Below are 17,738 nucleotides of genomic sequence, written 5' to 3'. Positions count from 1 at the left end.
TCTATATCTTGGGAGGCTTCAAAAGCTTCTTTAAAGTGATTCATGTTAAGGAACTCATCCCAATTATTTCTCCTTTGGTGTAACTCTACCTCCACCAAAATTTTGACAAGTCCAAATTGATACAGAATCCTATCTATATTTCTATAATTTTTCTTAATATTGGAAGCCATCATTTTAAGGCTACTAAGGAGATAATAAGGTAGATTTGTTCCATGTTATTTTTTAAAATGCATTAAGAGGTGAACATGGAAAAACAAGACCATTCCACACCTTCCTTCACAAGTGACATATTTCTAAAAAATAAAGAGAATATCCCTCCATTTCGTCTTAATGCAGAGATAGGCATGCCCTCCCACCAATTTATTTCCATTTTATGGTTTATGAGAAATTTTTTTAATTTCTTATTCTTGAAGCAATTCTTACTAGTTCTAGGAAATCCAATAACATGCTCATCTAAGAAATACTTTCTCACCTTGATTCATCTATCACCAGTGTTTGCTTCAACCCCATCAAAAGCTTTGGTTACCTATATGTCATACCCCAAAAAAAATTCTAAAAAAATTAGCTAGCCTACTTTATATAACCTCCTTTTTCACTTTGGTTATGCTTCCAAAAAGTTGGTCCCAAGATTGAAGCTTACCATTGGTGCCATCCTTAATGTTTAGGAAGTTTACACCCTCAAGTCTACTCTTTTATTACTTATTTCACAAGGTAATGTGTAGTAGAGTGGGAGTGATAGGAGGACAAATTCAAATGTAGTGAATAGGTGGTGAAGAGGTGGAATAAATTGAATCCCAGACTTAAATGTTTTGGGTGGAAACAATGATGGAATATTAGATCTATCTCATGTAATCATCAAACATTTTGGTGAGATTGGCAAGTAAATTCCTAAGAAAATTATTCAATGATGTGATTGATCATGGTTTGAAAATATATGATGGATGATATGTCATGGGTAATCATGAAGTGAAATTTTATCATATTTATGAGAAGATACTTTGAAAAGTATGCCTCTTTGAACTTTGGTTAAATATCAAATATCCATACTCCATATATTTTATATTTTATTTAATGAAAAAATTAAAGTGGTTACCTTGTGTTACCTTTGGTTGGACTTAATTGACCTGTTGTGCTTGTCACGAGACAACTTGATGTTGTTGGAAACTTTGTTGTTGATACCTTGAACCTAATTTGTTGCATATTCTCTAATGTATGTCTTATGGAAATATATTTGATGAACCTTTTGGATGATAAGTTTCATCTTTGAATTGATTTTGTAGATACAACATTTTTTTAGGGGCATTTCAATAGCTACAGAAAGTGATCATAGCTACGAAAAATCTACAAATTGATAAAGACTTGTTGTAGATCAAAATTCTTTGAAACTGATCAAAATTATTGAACCAATTCTTACCTGTTCTAAGAAATTCAATAGCATGCTCATCTAATAAATACTTTCTCACCTTGAGTCATATATCACCAATGTTTGCTTCAAATCCATCAAAATCTATAGCGAAAGCTTTGGTTACCTCTATGTCATACCCCTAAAAATCTTCTAAAAAAATTAATTAGCTTACTTTCTAGAATCTCGTTTTTCACTTTGGCTATGCTTCCAAACATTTGGTCCCAAGATCGAAGCTTACCACTAGTGCTATCCTCAATTTTTAGGAAGTCTAGGCCCTCAAATCTACTCTTTTATTACTTCTTTCATAAGGTAATGTGTAGTAGAGTGGGAGTGATGTGAGGAAACAAATGAAAATGTAGTGAATAGGTGGTGGAGAGGTGGAAGAAATTGAATTCCAGAATTAAGTGTTTTGGGTGGAAATAATGATGGAAAATTAGATCCATCACATGTAATCATCAAACATTTTGATGAGATTGGAAAGGAAATTCCTAAGAGACTTATTTAATGATGTGATGGATCACGGTTTGAAAAGATATGATGGATGATATGTCATGGGTAATCATGAAGTGAAATGTTATCATATTTATGAGAAGAGACTTTGCAAATTATGCCTCTCTGAGCTTTGGTTATGTATCAAATATCCATACTCCCTATATTTTATATTTTCTTTCATGAAAAAGGTAAAGTGGTTACCTTGTGTTACCTTTGGTTGGATTTAATTGAATTGTTGTGCTTGTCACGAGACTGCTTGATGTTGTTGGAAACTTTGATGTTGATACCTTTAACCTTTGTTGCATATTCTCTAATGTATGTCTTATGGAAATATATTTGATGAACCTTCTGGATGATAATATCCATCTCTGAATTGATTTTTTCGATACAACATTTTTTTAGGGGCATTTCAATAGCTATGGAAAGTGATCATAGCTATGAAAAGTCTACAAATTGATAAAGACTTGTTGTAGATCAAAATTATTTGAAACTGAGCTTAAGGAAGCTATAAATTCTTGAGGTAGCAATTATTTAATGCTTCATATGCTTCTATTATTTGTTTCTTATTTAAATTAACTTCTAAAAAATACTTTACATGATGAAAATGAAGGGTAGAAAAAAATGAATTTGAAACTTTTTGAACAAGAGCTAAAAAGAAAGGGAATTAGATATGCAAGAGACTAGATTTTAGATACAATTCCTGTAGAGTTATGCCAACACCATAGTTTTCACAACTATACCTTATTGTTATTTTTATATTATTTCAATTAATTTTTTTCTTTTTTTTTGAATAAAAATAAATTGAGTTAGGAGGGAGAGAATAATTATCCCCATTCACCATCTCCACCTCTAAGTGTTGAAGCATATTTTTAACAAATTCTTCTCTTGTTAAGGGATTTTGATATAACTTCAATCTACACCCATTAATAAGAAAAGAGCCACCCTCCTCATTAACAATTTTTATTTGAACTGATCCATTATCATACACTACCTCTATTGCATATGGACCTAACCAATGTGTTTTTAGCTTTTCTTTAAAATCTTTAAATCAAGAATCAAATAGCAGGGCCCAATCACCTGGTTTGAATTTCTTCAACTTGATAAAATTGTCACATCATTTTATTCTTTTATGTTGGATGACCTTCATTCTTTTAACTACATATTATTGAACCACTTCCAATTCATTGAGTTGCGCTAACCTTTGCTTTTTTGTCTCTAATAGATCTACCTCCAATCTTGCTACTGTTTTGAAGTTATTTATTTGAAATTCTATGGGAATAAAAACTTGTTTTCCATATACAAGTTGATATGGTGTGTGACTAGTAGTATTTCATATGGACCTAACCAGTGTGTTTGAAGATTTCCTTTTAAATATTTAAATCGAGAATTAAATAGGAGGACACAATCGCTTGGTTTGAATTCCTTCAACTTGATAAACTTGTCATGTCATTTTGTCCTTTGATGTTGGATGATATTGGTTCTTTGAACTACACCTTATGGAATACAATCTAGTTCATTGAGATGAACTAACCTTTTATTTTGTGTCACCAAGAGATCTAGTCCATATCTTGCTACTTTTTTGAAGTTATTTATTTGAAATTCTACATAATTTTTCCACATTCCTACATTTTATTTTTGAAAGGAGTCAATCTAACTTTGTAACTTAGTTTTTAGTATAGAGTTAATATCTTATTGTACATTGTAAAAGTAAAATCTCTTATAATATGAAATATGATCCATGCAAATATGGATGGGAAAATTCCCTCCTATAAAGACATTAAGTGAACTTGCTTCTATGTGTCATGAGGCGATTACCCCTAGTGATTAGGTGATGATACTATAAATATAAGAGGGTGATGAAGGGACATTTGCACATCTCACTACTAATAAATTGCTAATCCCAAGCCATTTTCCAATATGCACTAATAACTGGATATCCATTTATTCATTTACAAAGACCATTTATTCATTTGACACGTGTTTGGATTGAAAAGATGATAAGAGTTACCATTAATCATATATAAAATAATAGAAATAAATGGTCGTATTAGAAACCAATACAATACTGAGACAAGGGGTGAATCAATGTTATTAAATTTTAAAAACTTTTTCTCAAAGTAAATAATAGTTGAAACAATAAGCACAAGCAAACCAATTCATAAATCAGGACACAATAATGTAGCACAGAAACCCAACTAGGAAATCCACGAAAGCTTTTATTATGATGCAATCTTTAAGTTACAACTTGTATTATATCAATCTTGTAGGTGCCAACCTACTTGAAGGTTCCAACCCTCAATCTTCTACAAGCTCCAACTTGCAAGTTTTTTAAACTCTAACTTGAAGGAAGCTCCCACTTCCCAATTTATCAATTGCTACTGAAAGGAAGTTCCAAATCCCCAAAATGCAAGCTCCAACTTGCTTGACCTTATTGATTCCTCTTTCATACAATTTTAAAACTCAAATCATGAAGGCATCACTTTCACAAAAACAAATAAATATCTTCTCATAAAATCACCATAAAACACCTTCACCATTAATTTTTCTTATAAAGAATATGGTACGATATTTTAGAATTAAAACTTTAGTTAACTTCAGCTATTAATTTTCATTTAATTTATGGTTTAGTAATTTCTTCTTGTTTTCCACTTCTGCTAACTCATATTGATGTGTACAATTTGTCTTCTATCTTTATTTTGTTGTTTAGTGATGAAAAACTGAGTTTAACTATTGATTTTTGGTAATTCTAAAATGTTTAAAGTTTTGGCTACAATTTTAACTACACTTATACATTTGATGAAATGCCAAATATGGCATAAAGCACCAAATTTCAAAATGCACACAAACTACCAAAGTGCCTAAGCTATAACACCTTTGTCCATATGATTGAAATTTAAAAATTGTGCCTTAAATATATGAGGTTGCATGTGTGATGAAATCATGTTGATGTCATTTGGGCCACATGGTGGCTCCTGAGTGGTGCCATGTGTCACCTACAAATGGCCCACTTGGCCACCCAAAAACACCAAATCAGCATGTCATGTGTCAATCACTACATCAATTGTTGATGTCACCATGACATATTGTTGATGTTAGCATGTTGTGTTAGCATGCCATGTCGTCTACTACCTGTGCGTCAAGTCACATCTTTCCACCAATCATATCATGCATGTGTTTTTGTCTCATGAGGCCACCTCACCTACCACTTGGTACCATTTAACCAACACATTGTTAGAAAATTATATATTACAGAGCAATGGAACACATAAAATATTGTAGAAATGTAAACGCAGAAAATGCATAAAACAAGAGAGACACAGACATACGTGGTTCACCCAGTTTGGGCTACGTCCACGAAGAAAAAAATAGTCCTTCCTTTTATATTATCCAACAAACTGGAGAGATACAACCTACAACAGATCCTTTGTAATTCCCTCTTCGCTCTCAATCTCCTCTCTCTTCCTCACTCAGAATACAGATCTACATAGACGTAATACAATTCCCCCATATATAGTGAAGGGTTGCCTTCTAGGGCAAAAAACCCTAAATTAAACATAAATTCTATCGTTAGATCTTTGCCTAATGAACGACCCAGATTGACTACAAAATTACAACATTTTACAAGGCAATTTTACATATATTTTTAGCTTCGAGGGCGCTGCCTCTGATTCCCCAGCCAGTGGGGGGCTCCCAAAGTTGCAGTGCCCCCCCCCGGACCCCCCTTGCAATGAATATTTTATGGGAAGCGTTTCCACCCCATTAAGAACTGCGGTCCAATGCGGCAATACCTTTGAATACAGAAGATAATCAGGCTCCACACCCAACACACATCACCTGAATACACCATCTATCCCTAGAAGGGTGTTTCACCCAATGGAAAACCCAATCATCCAATCACACTCTCCTATGACGTTAGATCATATCAAGTGGAGGTTTTTCATTAAACATCTCACAAGTTTTCCACCCAATGTGATCTGTGTCATTGGATCAAGCTCTTCTCCATCATTCAATTTTGTTGTGTGCAAGATCACTGATTAACTCCTACATGGTTTGGTGTCTAACTATTGTTGATTTTACTAGGATCAATGGTTATGATTGATGCATAGCCTTGTTTTCTGCAAATTATCATTTTGTGGAAGCCTACAAACTTTAAACTTCCATGTCTTTTGATCTCTAAGGAGTTTTGTAGAGTCTCATTACTATTGGAAAGGTCTTTCTGAGTGTTAGAAACTAAGAAAATACTGAGAGGGGAGGGGGGTTGAATTAGTCTTGTGAGAATTTTAAAACTTTCTTTCACAAGGAAAAGAATACTAAAACACCACCAATATTTTTAAACAACAATTCAAGTAAGCATTAACACAAGAAGCAGATATGCAACACATAAATAATTTAATTTTTTCTTCAATCTGTTTTACAAGGGAAATATTCAACTTTCTTTTACAATTTTCTCTGGCACCCACCAGAAGGAAGCTACTACTCCCTAATGTATCAACACCTACTAAAAGGAGCACCAACCCTTGATTGGTTTTGCTAGCACCCACTAGCAAGAAGCACACACTTCTTCTTTGTAGACATCTGATCAACTTACAAGAAGTGCCCACTCCTTGATTTTGCAAGCACCCACCTGTGGAGGCACCCATCCCCAAGTTATTATTCATACACCTACTCAGATACAAACATCTACCCCACATGTTGATTCCTCTTTCATACAATTTTCAACCTTAGATCACCATAACTTTTACACATATTAATACTTCTTCAACTCTCTCACAACTCATGTGTTCCTTGCATAGATATACTATTTTCTTCTCTCTTAGAAAACTTATCACTTTCATACCTCAACCACCATAAATCACAAATTCACCATTAAAACACCTTTAACACTTTCTCTGATCTCTAATCTCTAATCCTCTAATCAATTCACCAACAACAACAACTTGGTTGTTGAATTTTGCTTATAAAGAATAAGAGTTGATATTTCTAGATTAATAACTTTAGTTAAGTTCAACTCTTAATTATGCATGTGCTCTTAATTTTCAGTTATATTCCACTTACGTAAAGTCTTCTTGATGTGTTCATTTTTTCTTCAATCCTTGCTTTTCTATCTTGATATGACAAACTAAGTCAAACTTATGATTAACGAAAGCTTTATTTGCAATTCCAACTTCAGCAAATTGCTAGATTTGGCATATCTGCCAAATATACCACTAAAGCGGCCAACTTGTTCATGCCACATTTTACCAACTTTAGTACACTACCACTTTAGTATGAAAACATCAAATATGGAAAATAGTTCCAAATATACCATTGTTGCTGACTCAATCAAGCCAATAAACTTTCACCCATAAATGCTTTGTTTAAGCCTGAAGGCCCAACATTATAACACATCAATGTTAATTGGCCCTTTTAAAATGTCGAACATATACCAAATGAAACCTTTTCATAACACCACCTCTTGGGCCCCTTTTCTAAGCCTCAAGGGGCTTAACGACTTTACACATCCCTTTGCACCCTAAATCGTGAAACCATGCATAAAATTGAGTCTTAGAGGGGATTTTAGCCCCTTACCTTTTGCAATGTAGCGTGTTTGATAACTTCTCAGATGTATCTGTGGGGGTGGTGTGTCCTGTGCGGTCTACCACCTATCATACATGAGCCCCCCCGATCTTAAGATTGGTCCATGCAAATTCCTCTACCACTGTGCTTGCCACCTTGTCCCAACAACTGATCACCCCAAAAATAAAACTTGCAACTCCTTTCAAAGCCATCAAGGTTAAATTGTTCGGGTGATGTGTCCCTATGGGACCAGCCACTACACGCACAAGCCAATAAAAAAACTTCCAAGATTATGTGTCTACCACCATAATGCCACTAATCCATCTGAAATCGTCAGGGTTACATGTCTATCTTGAATTACACCTTTGGTGACCTATCTACCATGTTGTATACCACTTGCACATAATTTCCACATGTTACTTTCTTATAAATGCCATGCGTAACATGTTTTCAGCCCGCTTGGCCACATAAAAGACTAAATTTGCATGCCACATGTCATCATCATCAAGTGCCATATGTCCCAGGATTGTGAGATGTTGATATCATCCCAAAAACTTGAACTACTTACGTCATGCTGATATTATTAAGCCATTTTGGCTCCTTGTCACCTCCATCATCCAACCAAATCATGCCAAGTGTCCTCTTATGTTAGCTCTACACTTTCAATTGTCAAAGTCATGGGTACGGTAGAAGGGGGATCTTAGACTTTGGTTTTTCTATTAATTTTCATTATACAAATTTCAGGTCTGGATGGGAAGTTTGGTTGCAATCAAAAAACATATTTTTCCTGGAGCCATCACCCTAGAAATAAAACTTGTGACTCCCTTGGAAACCCCGAGGGTTAAATCACTAGATTTATGTGTCCATGGGGTCCCCCGATCCAATGACTTGTGCCAATCACTTTCTTCCTCTGGCCACCTCATTTGTTTCTCCGTCACCTTGGAAATTTATTCTTGGGCCTCCTTTCAAAACTTCTAGGGTGAAACCCACCTATGTGATGTGTCCCCTAGTGGGAGCATGTGCTATCCTTCATGATATTTCCATTGGTCCACCTTCATGTCCACGTGCCTGCTCTTGCGATGTGTATTTTGACTATGTTGTTGGGGATATGGCCAAAACACCAATTTTTTTACTTTTGACCTTAGAGCTTTGACCTGTAATAACTTTTGATCGAGCAAGCCTTTTTTAGACTTCAACATACTATTGGAAAGCTCTTTTGGAGAACTATATAATTGGACCATTTCCAAGAGCTTCCAATATAATCTCCTAAGAAAAACACTAATCTAAATATGTTTCTGCAAAAATAATTGTTTCACTAATCTACCTATATACACCTAATCTTTACTAATCCATATCTTCCTTTGACATCAATGATAACCTATGTCTAACATTCTCCCCCTTTGGTATTGATGGAAACACCAGAAAAAATGGAAATAATCATAAAAGCATCGACTATGTCAAACATGTCAAATAAGGAAAGAATACATATAAGTGTAAGCATAATAATTGTTTCAATGCTCGTTTCAACACTTGTTCCTGCACCAATTAGCTGAATGCTCCATGCAATTGTTTACACTCTACTTCTCATCAAAATTATGCAAATTTTTTCTTACTTCTCCCCCTTTGACATCAATGGAAAAGAAAATAATATGCTCCCCCTGCTACTAATCTCTCTCTTTCTTACTGATCCTGTGGACCTAGTAGCTCCATTTTGACATGTTGAGTGCTTGTTAGCCACCTTTCTTCCTCTTGGGTAAGATTTAATGGAGGGAGCTAAGAGGAACTACCCCCATTTTTGCCTTAAGTACCCAAGATTATCTCCTGGGAGAGGTTTGATGAATATATCAGCTACCTATTCTTTCCTAGGTACATACTCGAACTTTACAATCTGATTTACAACTTGCTCCCTTAGGAAATGATACTTTATTGGAATGTGCTTTGTATTGGAGTTAAAAATAGGGTTCTTGGACATGTTGTTTGCACTTGTGATATCATAGATGATTGGAATTTTCTAGTCATATATTACTTACACATTTTGTAAAGTATCTTCATTCATAATAGTAGAGTGCAATAAGAAGTTGTTGCCATATTTTTCTTCAGTAGTATAGAGAGAAATTGAAACTTCCTTCTTTCTCAACCATGAAAAAGACATTCACCAAGAAATGAAGCACCACCACTAGTGATTGTTCAATCATCTACATCACCTTCCCAATCAACATCAGTAAAAATATTTAGTGAGAAGTCTTTACCTCTGGGGTACCAAATACCATAATCCATTGTGGCTCTTATATATACAAGAATCCTCTTGGCTGCTAAGAGATGGCTTTATCCAGGGGCTTCTTGAAATATTCCAAAAATACCAACTGCCTACTTGGTGTTTGGTCTAGAGGTTGTCAAGTATAAGAGGATGAAAATAATAGATCTATATAAAGTCTAATCCACCTTTGGTAACTCATTGTCCTTGCTATGTTTACATCCAGTGACCATTGGAGTGCTTACCAAAGAATATTCATCCATCCCAAACTTCTTCAAAACATTCTTAAGGCACTTGCTTTGTGAGATAAAAATTCCTTTTGAAGATTGTGCAATCTACAAACGTAAAGAAATAAGAAATTTATCTAAGCATATACATCTCAAATTCACCCTTCATATCAACTACAAACCTACAAGTTATATGATATGAATCACTAGAAAAAATAATATCATCAACATAGACAACCACAACTAGAAAGTTTCCATCATTTTATTTCACATATAACTTATTGTCAATTGTGCCTCTTTTAAAACCACACTTAAGAAAATAAATATCCAACCTAGTGTACCAAGCCCTTGGGGCTTGCTTAAGACCATACATGCATTTTTCATTTTGCAAACATAATCAGGTTTATCCGATAATTAAAAATCATCAAGCTGCTCAATGTATACTTCTTCTTGCAATTATCCATTTAAAAAGGCATATTTGACATCCATATGATATTTTTTAAATTTCTTCAACCTACAAAGAACATGTGAATTTTTTCTAATCATGCAACAGGATCAAATGTCTCATCAAAGTCCAAACCTTCGATTTATGCATAACCCTTGCAAACTAACCTTTCTTTATTTGTTACCACTTCACCATTTTCATTCAATTTTCTTCTGAATACCCACTTTGTGCCAATAGTTTTCTTATTTGTTGGTCTTCGAACAAGCTCTCATGTCTATTTTTTCTCGATTTGATCAAGCTCTTTCGTCATGACCTTTAACCAATCATCTTGGTTTTCCTAAGAAAAATACTTTGGTTCCATCATAGATAACAAAGCTACATGTGCTTGAGTAGGGGGATTTATTAACCTTGTTCTTGTTCAAACACCTATATTCAAGTCACTAACAATTTGGTTAGTTGGGTGGTGTTTTTTCACATACCTTGTAGTCTATGGATTGTGGACTAAAGGGTTCTTCAATGTATTCATTTGTAAATTTCTCATCATCCTTTTCATCATTACTGACTAGATCATTGGAGTTGATATTCACTGGTTGATTCTCTTCAAATTCAATGTTCTCATCAACTTTAACATAAATACAATCAATTATTTTTCTTGTATTCTTGTTGTAGCATCTATAGACATTTCTGTTCTGAGAGTACCCAAGAAAATTACCTTCATCAGCTCTTGTACCAAACTTACCAAGCTTTTCATCGTTGTTCTTGATACAACATTTTCTCCCAAAAACTTTGAAATGCTTGACTGTAGCAAGTCTACCATACCATAGCCCATATGGGGTTTTATCACCATTTGGGATGAAGTGTAACTAGTTTAAAATCACAACTATATGTGAGTTTATTTAGCCCAAAATATTTGTGATATATCTATTTCAAACATCATGGATCTAGCCAAATGCTAGACATATCTGTTGGCCCTATCTGCTACTCCATTCCTTTGTGGAGTCTCTTGTATGGTAGACTATCTTTTGATGCCCTTTTATTTGAAAAAATCATCAAATTCTTTGGAGGTAAGATCTCCACCATTATCAAACCTTATGCACTTTATTTTACAATCTGTCTCATTTTCAGCCATGGCCTTAAAGTTATTGAACGTTTCAAAGGCATATGATTTTTCCCTTAAAAAGGCCACCCATGTCATTCTACTAAAATCAACAATGACAAGCATGAAAATAAATTTACCTAAGAGATTGAGTTCTTGAAGGACCACACAAGTCCATATGTACCAATTATAGTGGCTTGGTCATTAAATTCTCCTTGAACTTGAATGACACTCGTACTTGTTTTCTAATCTAACAAGACTTGCAAATAGTGTTCTCTAGTTTTGAAATTTTTTCCATATCTCGTACAACATTCTTGCCCAATTTGATAATCTAAAGAAATTTTAGATGTCCTAACCTTCGATGACACATATAGCTTTCATCAAACTTGCCCAAAAAACATTTTTTAGTATTTTCTTTTAGAATATAGACATTAATATTTGTCCTAATAGCTTGAGATACCACCTCCCCTATTCCTACAAACTTGATTTGAAATTTTTTTACATTTGAACAACACATCATAGGCTTGGTTACACATTTGAGACACAATGAGTAAATTGTTCTTTTGTCCATCAATAAACAACACATTCTTTGCCTTATCTCTGCCATTAGCTAGGCTAACAATTCCTTTACCCACAATATTACTAGGTGCATTATTTCCAAAGGTTACATTACCTTTGATAATAGGTTTCCATGACAAAAACTTGCTTTTATCTCCTAAGATATGCCTAGAACAACCAATATCAACATTACATTGGCTCCCTTCATTTTGAGCATATAGCACTAGATGGCAATTCTTTTCATTTTAGTTTTTCTTCCATACCTTGGGTTACTGCCTTAATTGTTTAAATTTAGGAGTAGGCCTTTTATTTTTGAGTCTACAAACAACTGCTTTGTTGCCAAGATTTTGATAGATATAACTTTGAATCAAATTATTCAAAGGAGAGAATGAATTTCTTAGACTATTTTTTCTTCTTCTTTGTTTGGCAAACTGATTATCAAAATGATAATTTCTTCTTTGTGGAACAATTTTCTTGAAAATTAGGTTAACCCTGCAATGTGCAGCCTTATGCCCATAATTAATACAAGTAATAAAATATCCTAGAAATTGTTGGCATTTTGGCACAGATGTGGCGCTATGGTACAGGTGTTGTCCTTGATGGCAACTCACTTTGGTGACAGATCTCAGTTCAAGTGCTCAGAATGAAGGAAATCTTGTATACGCAGGTACATCTTGCTGAAGACGCGTATACACGCGGTTTATACGTTCCGAAGTCGCGTATGCGTATACACGCACTTTTATGCACATAAAAGCGCGTACATGATGGGAAACTTATTTTTGGTCCGTGGTTGTTAGTCCTTGGAATTTGAACCTTTGGTTGTGGACCATGGTATCTCGGCAGAAGAGTTGAACCCAGGTTTTTGGCCCTTGGTATTGGTTTATTATGGTTTTGGACCGTGGTATTGAGGAAGGCCTAAAACTATAAAAGAGGAAGTAGATCATGTGGCAAGGCATCATCTAAATTATTGAATATCTGATATTGTGATAGATCTGGAATACGGGTGATTGGGTTATGGTGCAGATCTAGATCTGAATGAAGGTGGAACCTGAGCGCAAGAAGGATAAGGACTATTGATGGATCTAAATCTCAAGGCTTGAACATTGGTATCTCTGTATGATTTTGATCTGTTATATGTGGCGCACTCTTGATCTATAAATCTGGGTTAACTAATGTCTGAATGCTTAAAAGAATAAATTATCCTTTATAGATCTGTACGCAGGTTCAGTGAATTGAAGGTGCGTATATACGCGTTTTCTGTGAATGAAAGACGCGTATACGCAGGTTGGTTGTGATACAGAAGCGTATACTCGCAGGTTGATGAACAGAGAAGTAGCGTATATGTCTTGATTTATTTTCTAGCTGCTTCTGTTTTATTGCTGCAGTGTTCTGGGTTCAGAATTGGTGTTTGATTACAGTTACTGTGTTCTGGGTTCAGTGGTCAGAGAAGTGCTTAGTTGTAGAGTTGAGGCTTCTGTGATCCATAACAAGTTTAAGATAGATTTTTCGGCGAAAATCACATGAGAAATCATTTGTCGACGCGTTTCGAACCAACCAGTGTGGTTCATCGTTAGGACAAGTTGAAAATGGTTATAGTAGACACTTGGGTCAGAAGGCCTTCCGAAAAGCCGCCGAGAATTCGCTGACAAAAAGGGAACTGAAGGAACGAATTCCAGGTGTTCATCTTCCTTACGTTCAAGGGACCACAGATAAGGTTGCAAGGATTCTCAGGATGCATAGTGTCCCCGTGACCTTTAGGCCCCTTAACACCATTCGTTCATCCCTCAGATCAGTCAAGGATCCTATTGACCCCAGAGATATGAAAGGGGTTTATATGATCCCCTGCTCCTGTGGGACCCCTTATATTGGTGAAACCGGTCGCTCCATTAATCAAAGGATCAGTGAGCACGCTGCTGACCTTAAGCACAGGAGAGCTAAGTCTTCCGCTTTAGCTGAACATGTGGAGAAAACCAATCATCATGTTTGCATTGAGGAAGCTAGTGTTATCGCTAAGGTTTCGCATTTCCATCATCGGAAATTTAGGGAAGCTATTGAGATTGAGAAGAGACCCAACAATCTCAATAGAGATGATGGCTGGAAAATCAGTAGGTGCTGGGTCCCAGCGCTCTCTTAGTCGTCTTTCTTGTCTCTTGCTATTTTTATTTACTATTATTACCTTTTATTATACAGTTAGTATTATTACTATATTCTATTATCTGATAATCGTTTTTCTTGTCTCTTAATTTATTTATATTTTATTATTTATTTATTTTAATAACTTAATTCTATTATTATTTTTATTTTTATTATTAATAGTACTATTATTATTATTTATTTATTTATTAACTGAATTATTATTTTTATTTAGTTATTTATTTTTAATTATTATTTATTTTTATTTATTTTTTAACTTTATTATTACTATGTATTCTTTTATTATGGTTATTGTTTTTATTTGTATTCTTCATTTATTTATAATTTGTTATTAATTTTTAATTCTTTGTTTATATTTCACCTATTATAAATAAATTTATATATTTAACCTACTAATGATACCATTTTTCATTTAATAAATAATTGATTAACTATTTACTATTATATTTATTAAATTATATTTTTTCATTCATCTATATATTTATTTACTTATTTAATAAATAAATAAATAATTTATCATTATTCTGCATTGATATATTTATTAAAAAATAAATAATTTATTATTATTCTTCATATATTTATTTACTTACCTTACACCTAATATAACTAAATTTATAGAATTTATATAGATTTATTTATTTTTATTTAATTATTATTATTTTTTATACCTAATATAACTTGCTCCTTTAGTCAGCTTGTATTATTTTATTATTATGGTTATTATTCTCATCAATTAACCCATTTATTTGTTTAAACTAATAACGTCAATTTCGATTTTATTTATTCTTACATTTTATTATTTATTTTTAATTTTTATGTATTTATTTATCCCCCTTTCCTTTTAATTCTTAATTCCTATAACTAGCTTTAATTATTTTATTTTGATTTCCTTTTTTGGATTATAATTTATTTATTCTTGTGCTCTAGTTTACTTATTTTTTAATTCTAACTAAATTACACATTAATTGGTTTACATTTTAACCATTGCATTTTTATTTATATAAATTAAACAAATAGTTCTGTTTTTTTTTTTTTTTTACTATTTTTTATTTATATATTCATTAATTTATCTAATAAATAAATAAATAATTTATTATTTGATTCTTCATTTATATATTTAATAAATAATTTATTATTAATTCTTCCACCTAATATAACTAAATTTATATATTTATATATTTATTTAACCTACTAATGATACCTTTTTTCATTTAATAAATAATTTATTTACATATTTACCATTATATTTATTAAATTATATATTTATTTACTTATTTAATAAATAAATAAATAATTTATCATTATTCCTCATTACTATATTTATCTGATAATTAAATAGTTTATTATTATTCTTCATTTATCTTACACCTGATATAAGTGAATTTATAGAATTTATATAAATTTATTTATTTTTTATTTAATTATTATTATTTTTTTACCTAATATAACTAAATTTGACCTTGCTCCTTAAAGTCAGCTTTTTCACAGGTAACCGTTGGTGTCTCTGCTCTAGCTATTTAAACAGGCTATGCTGGATCTGTTTTTCAACTTGTCCTGACGATGAACCACACTGGTTGGTTCGAAACGCGTCGACAAATGATTTCTCATGTGATTTTCGCCGAAAAATCTATCTTAAAAAAGTGCTTAGTTGTTTCAGCCCTCAATTGGTGAAAAGGAGTTTGGGTTATGCAGAAATTCTTGATGTTTGATTAATGTTATTTGTGGATCCAGTCTGAAAATTAATGAAACGAGGTCCCTGAAAGCAAAGAGAAGGTTGCAGCCTTCTGCAGGTAGGAGCCTGCGTACTAGTATCTCAAGCTAGTACAAGAACTAAGGGGGTTGGAGCTCCCTTCCAGGGAAGCTGGAAAACGAGAGAGAGTTGTAGCTCTCTGCAGGTTGCAGCCTGCGTACTGGTAAAGTCTGCTCCAGTACAAGACATTGTAAAGAGAAGTTTCTAATTAAAAAGAAGATAGAGACGAATTGCAGCAGGGGGTTTTCACCCACATTGGGTTTCCTCCTTATATCTTGTGTTCTTGTGTATGATTGTCTTCTGCTCTGTTTCACTGTTTCTGGTACTGTTTATGTGCATCTGAATCACAGATTAATAATTGACATCTAAAAGATAATTCAAATTATAAGTCTGATTTATATACGCGGTTTTCTTTATCTGTAGTTGCGTATATACGCGGGTTGTATTAACTGAAGTAGCGTATATCATCTGGAATTTAAAAAGGAAATATTTGGCTTGATAATACTGATTCACCCCCCCTCTCAGTATTATTTCCAACAATTGGTATCAGAGCAGGTCCTTCAGAGAAGCTTGATCGCTTGAAGGAAGATCATTCATCATGAGCAACTACGAGAGGGAAGCATCAATCAGGCCTCCAATTTTTGATGGGACAAACTTCAATTATTGGAAGGTAAGAGTTACTGCCTATCTTCAATCTCTTGGTACAGAAGTATGGGATATCATAGATACAGGCTACACTTTTCCTTCAGCTACTCCTACAGATGTGGCCGAGAAGAAGAAATATGAAACAAATGCTAAAGCAGTCAATACTCTACTAGGATGCTTATCTCAAACAGAATTTGTGAAGGTTATGCAATATAAATCTGCAAAAGAAATATGGGACAAGATTTTCTTGAGCTACGAAGGAGATGAACAGGTAAAGCGTGCTAAACTTGAAACCCTCAGAATTCAATATGAGAATCTTAGAATGTATAATGATGAAAGTGTGGATAATTATTTCCTTCGGGTAGATGAGATTGTTAATTGCATGAAAAACTTGGGTGAAGAAATAAAAGAGGCTATTGTGGTTGAAAAGGTTGTAAGATCTTTGTCCCCCAAGTTTGAATCTAAAGTGTCTGCTATAGAAGAAAAGGAAAATCTACAAACACTTACTATGTCTCAGCTACACGGAATTCTAACTGCTTATGAAATGAGGAAAGGAGGTCCATCTGACAGGAGAGAAGCTGCCTTCAAGGCTTTAGGCAAAGGAGAGTACTATGAATCAGGACATGGGTCAGAAGAAGAAGAAGAATCAAATTTTGTCAGAAATCTTCAACGGGGTGCTGGACGGTTCAGAGGTAAGTTGCCCTTCAAATGCTTTGCTTGTGGAAGAGTAGGTCACTGTGCTGCCAAATGTCCTCATAAGGATAAGATTGACAAGGGAAAGGAACCTATTAGATGGAACAAGAAACAGAACGCAAATAAGAAGAGCTACTACACTCATGAAGATAGTGATGGTCTATCAAATAGTGATGAAGATGAACGAGGTAATGACTATAAACTATTAATCGCATTTGAAGATGATGATTATATGGATGCTATAGATGTGGATAGCCTTTATGAAGAAATTACTAGACTCAAGAGATGTATAGAAGAAAAGAATTTGATCATTGATACTCTACAATTTCAAATTGATGAAAAGGAAAAACATCTTGAAAAATTAGAAGGTGAAATTGTTGGCCTTAGAAAAGAGATTGAGAAAACAAAGGCTATTAATCTTAAATTTGTCAAAGGATCTGAAACTCTGGATGAGATCATCAAT

Source organism: Pinus tabuliformis, chromosome J (genome assembly GCF_031772625.1).
Source record: "Pinus tabuliformis cultivar Carrire ecotype Pingquan chromosome J, CPIR1, whole genome shotgun sequence".
Taxonomy (NCBI): Eukaryota; Viridiplantae; Streptophyta; class Pinopsida; order Pinales; family Pinaceae; genus Pinus; species Pinus tabuliformis.
The sequence above is the reverse complement of the archived record's forward strand: the minus strand, read 5'-3'. Positions refer to the sequence as shown.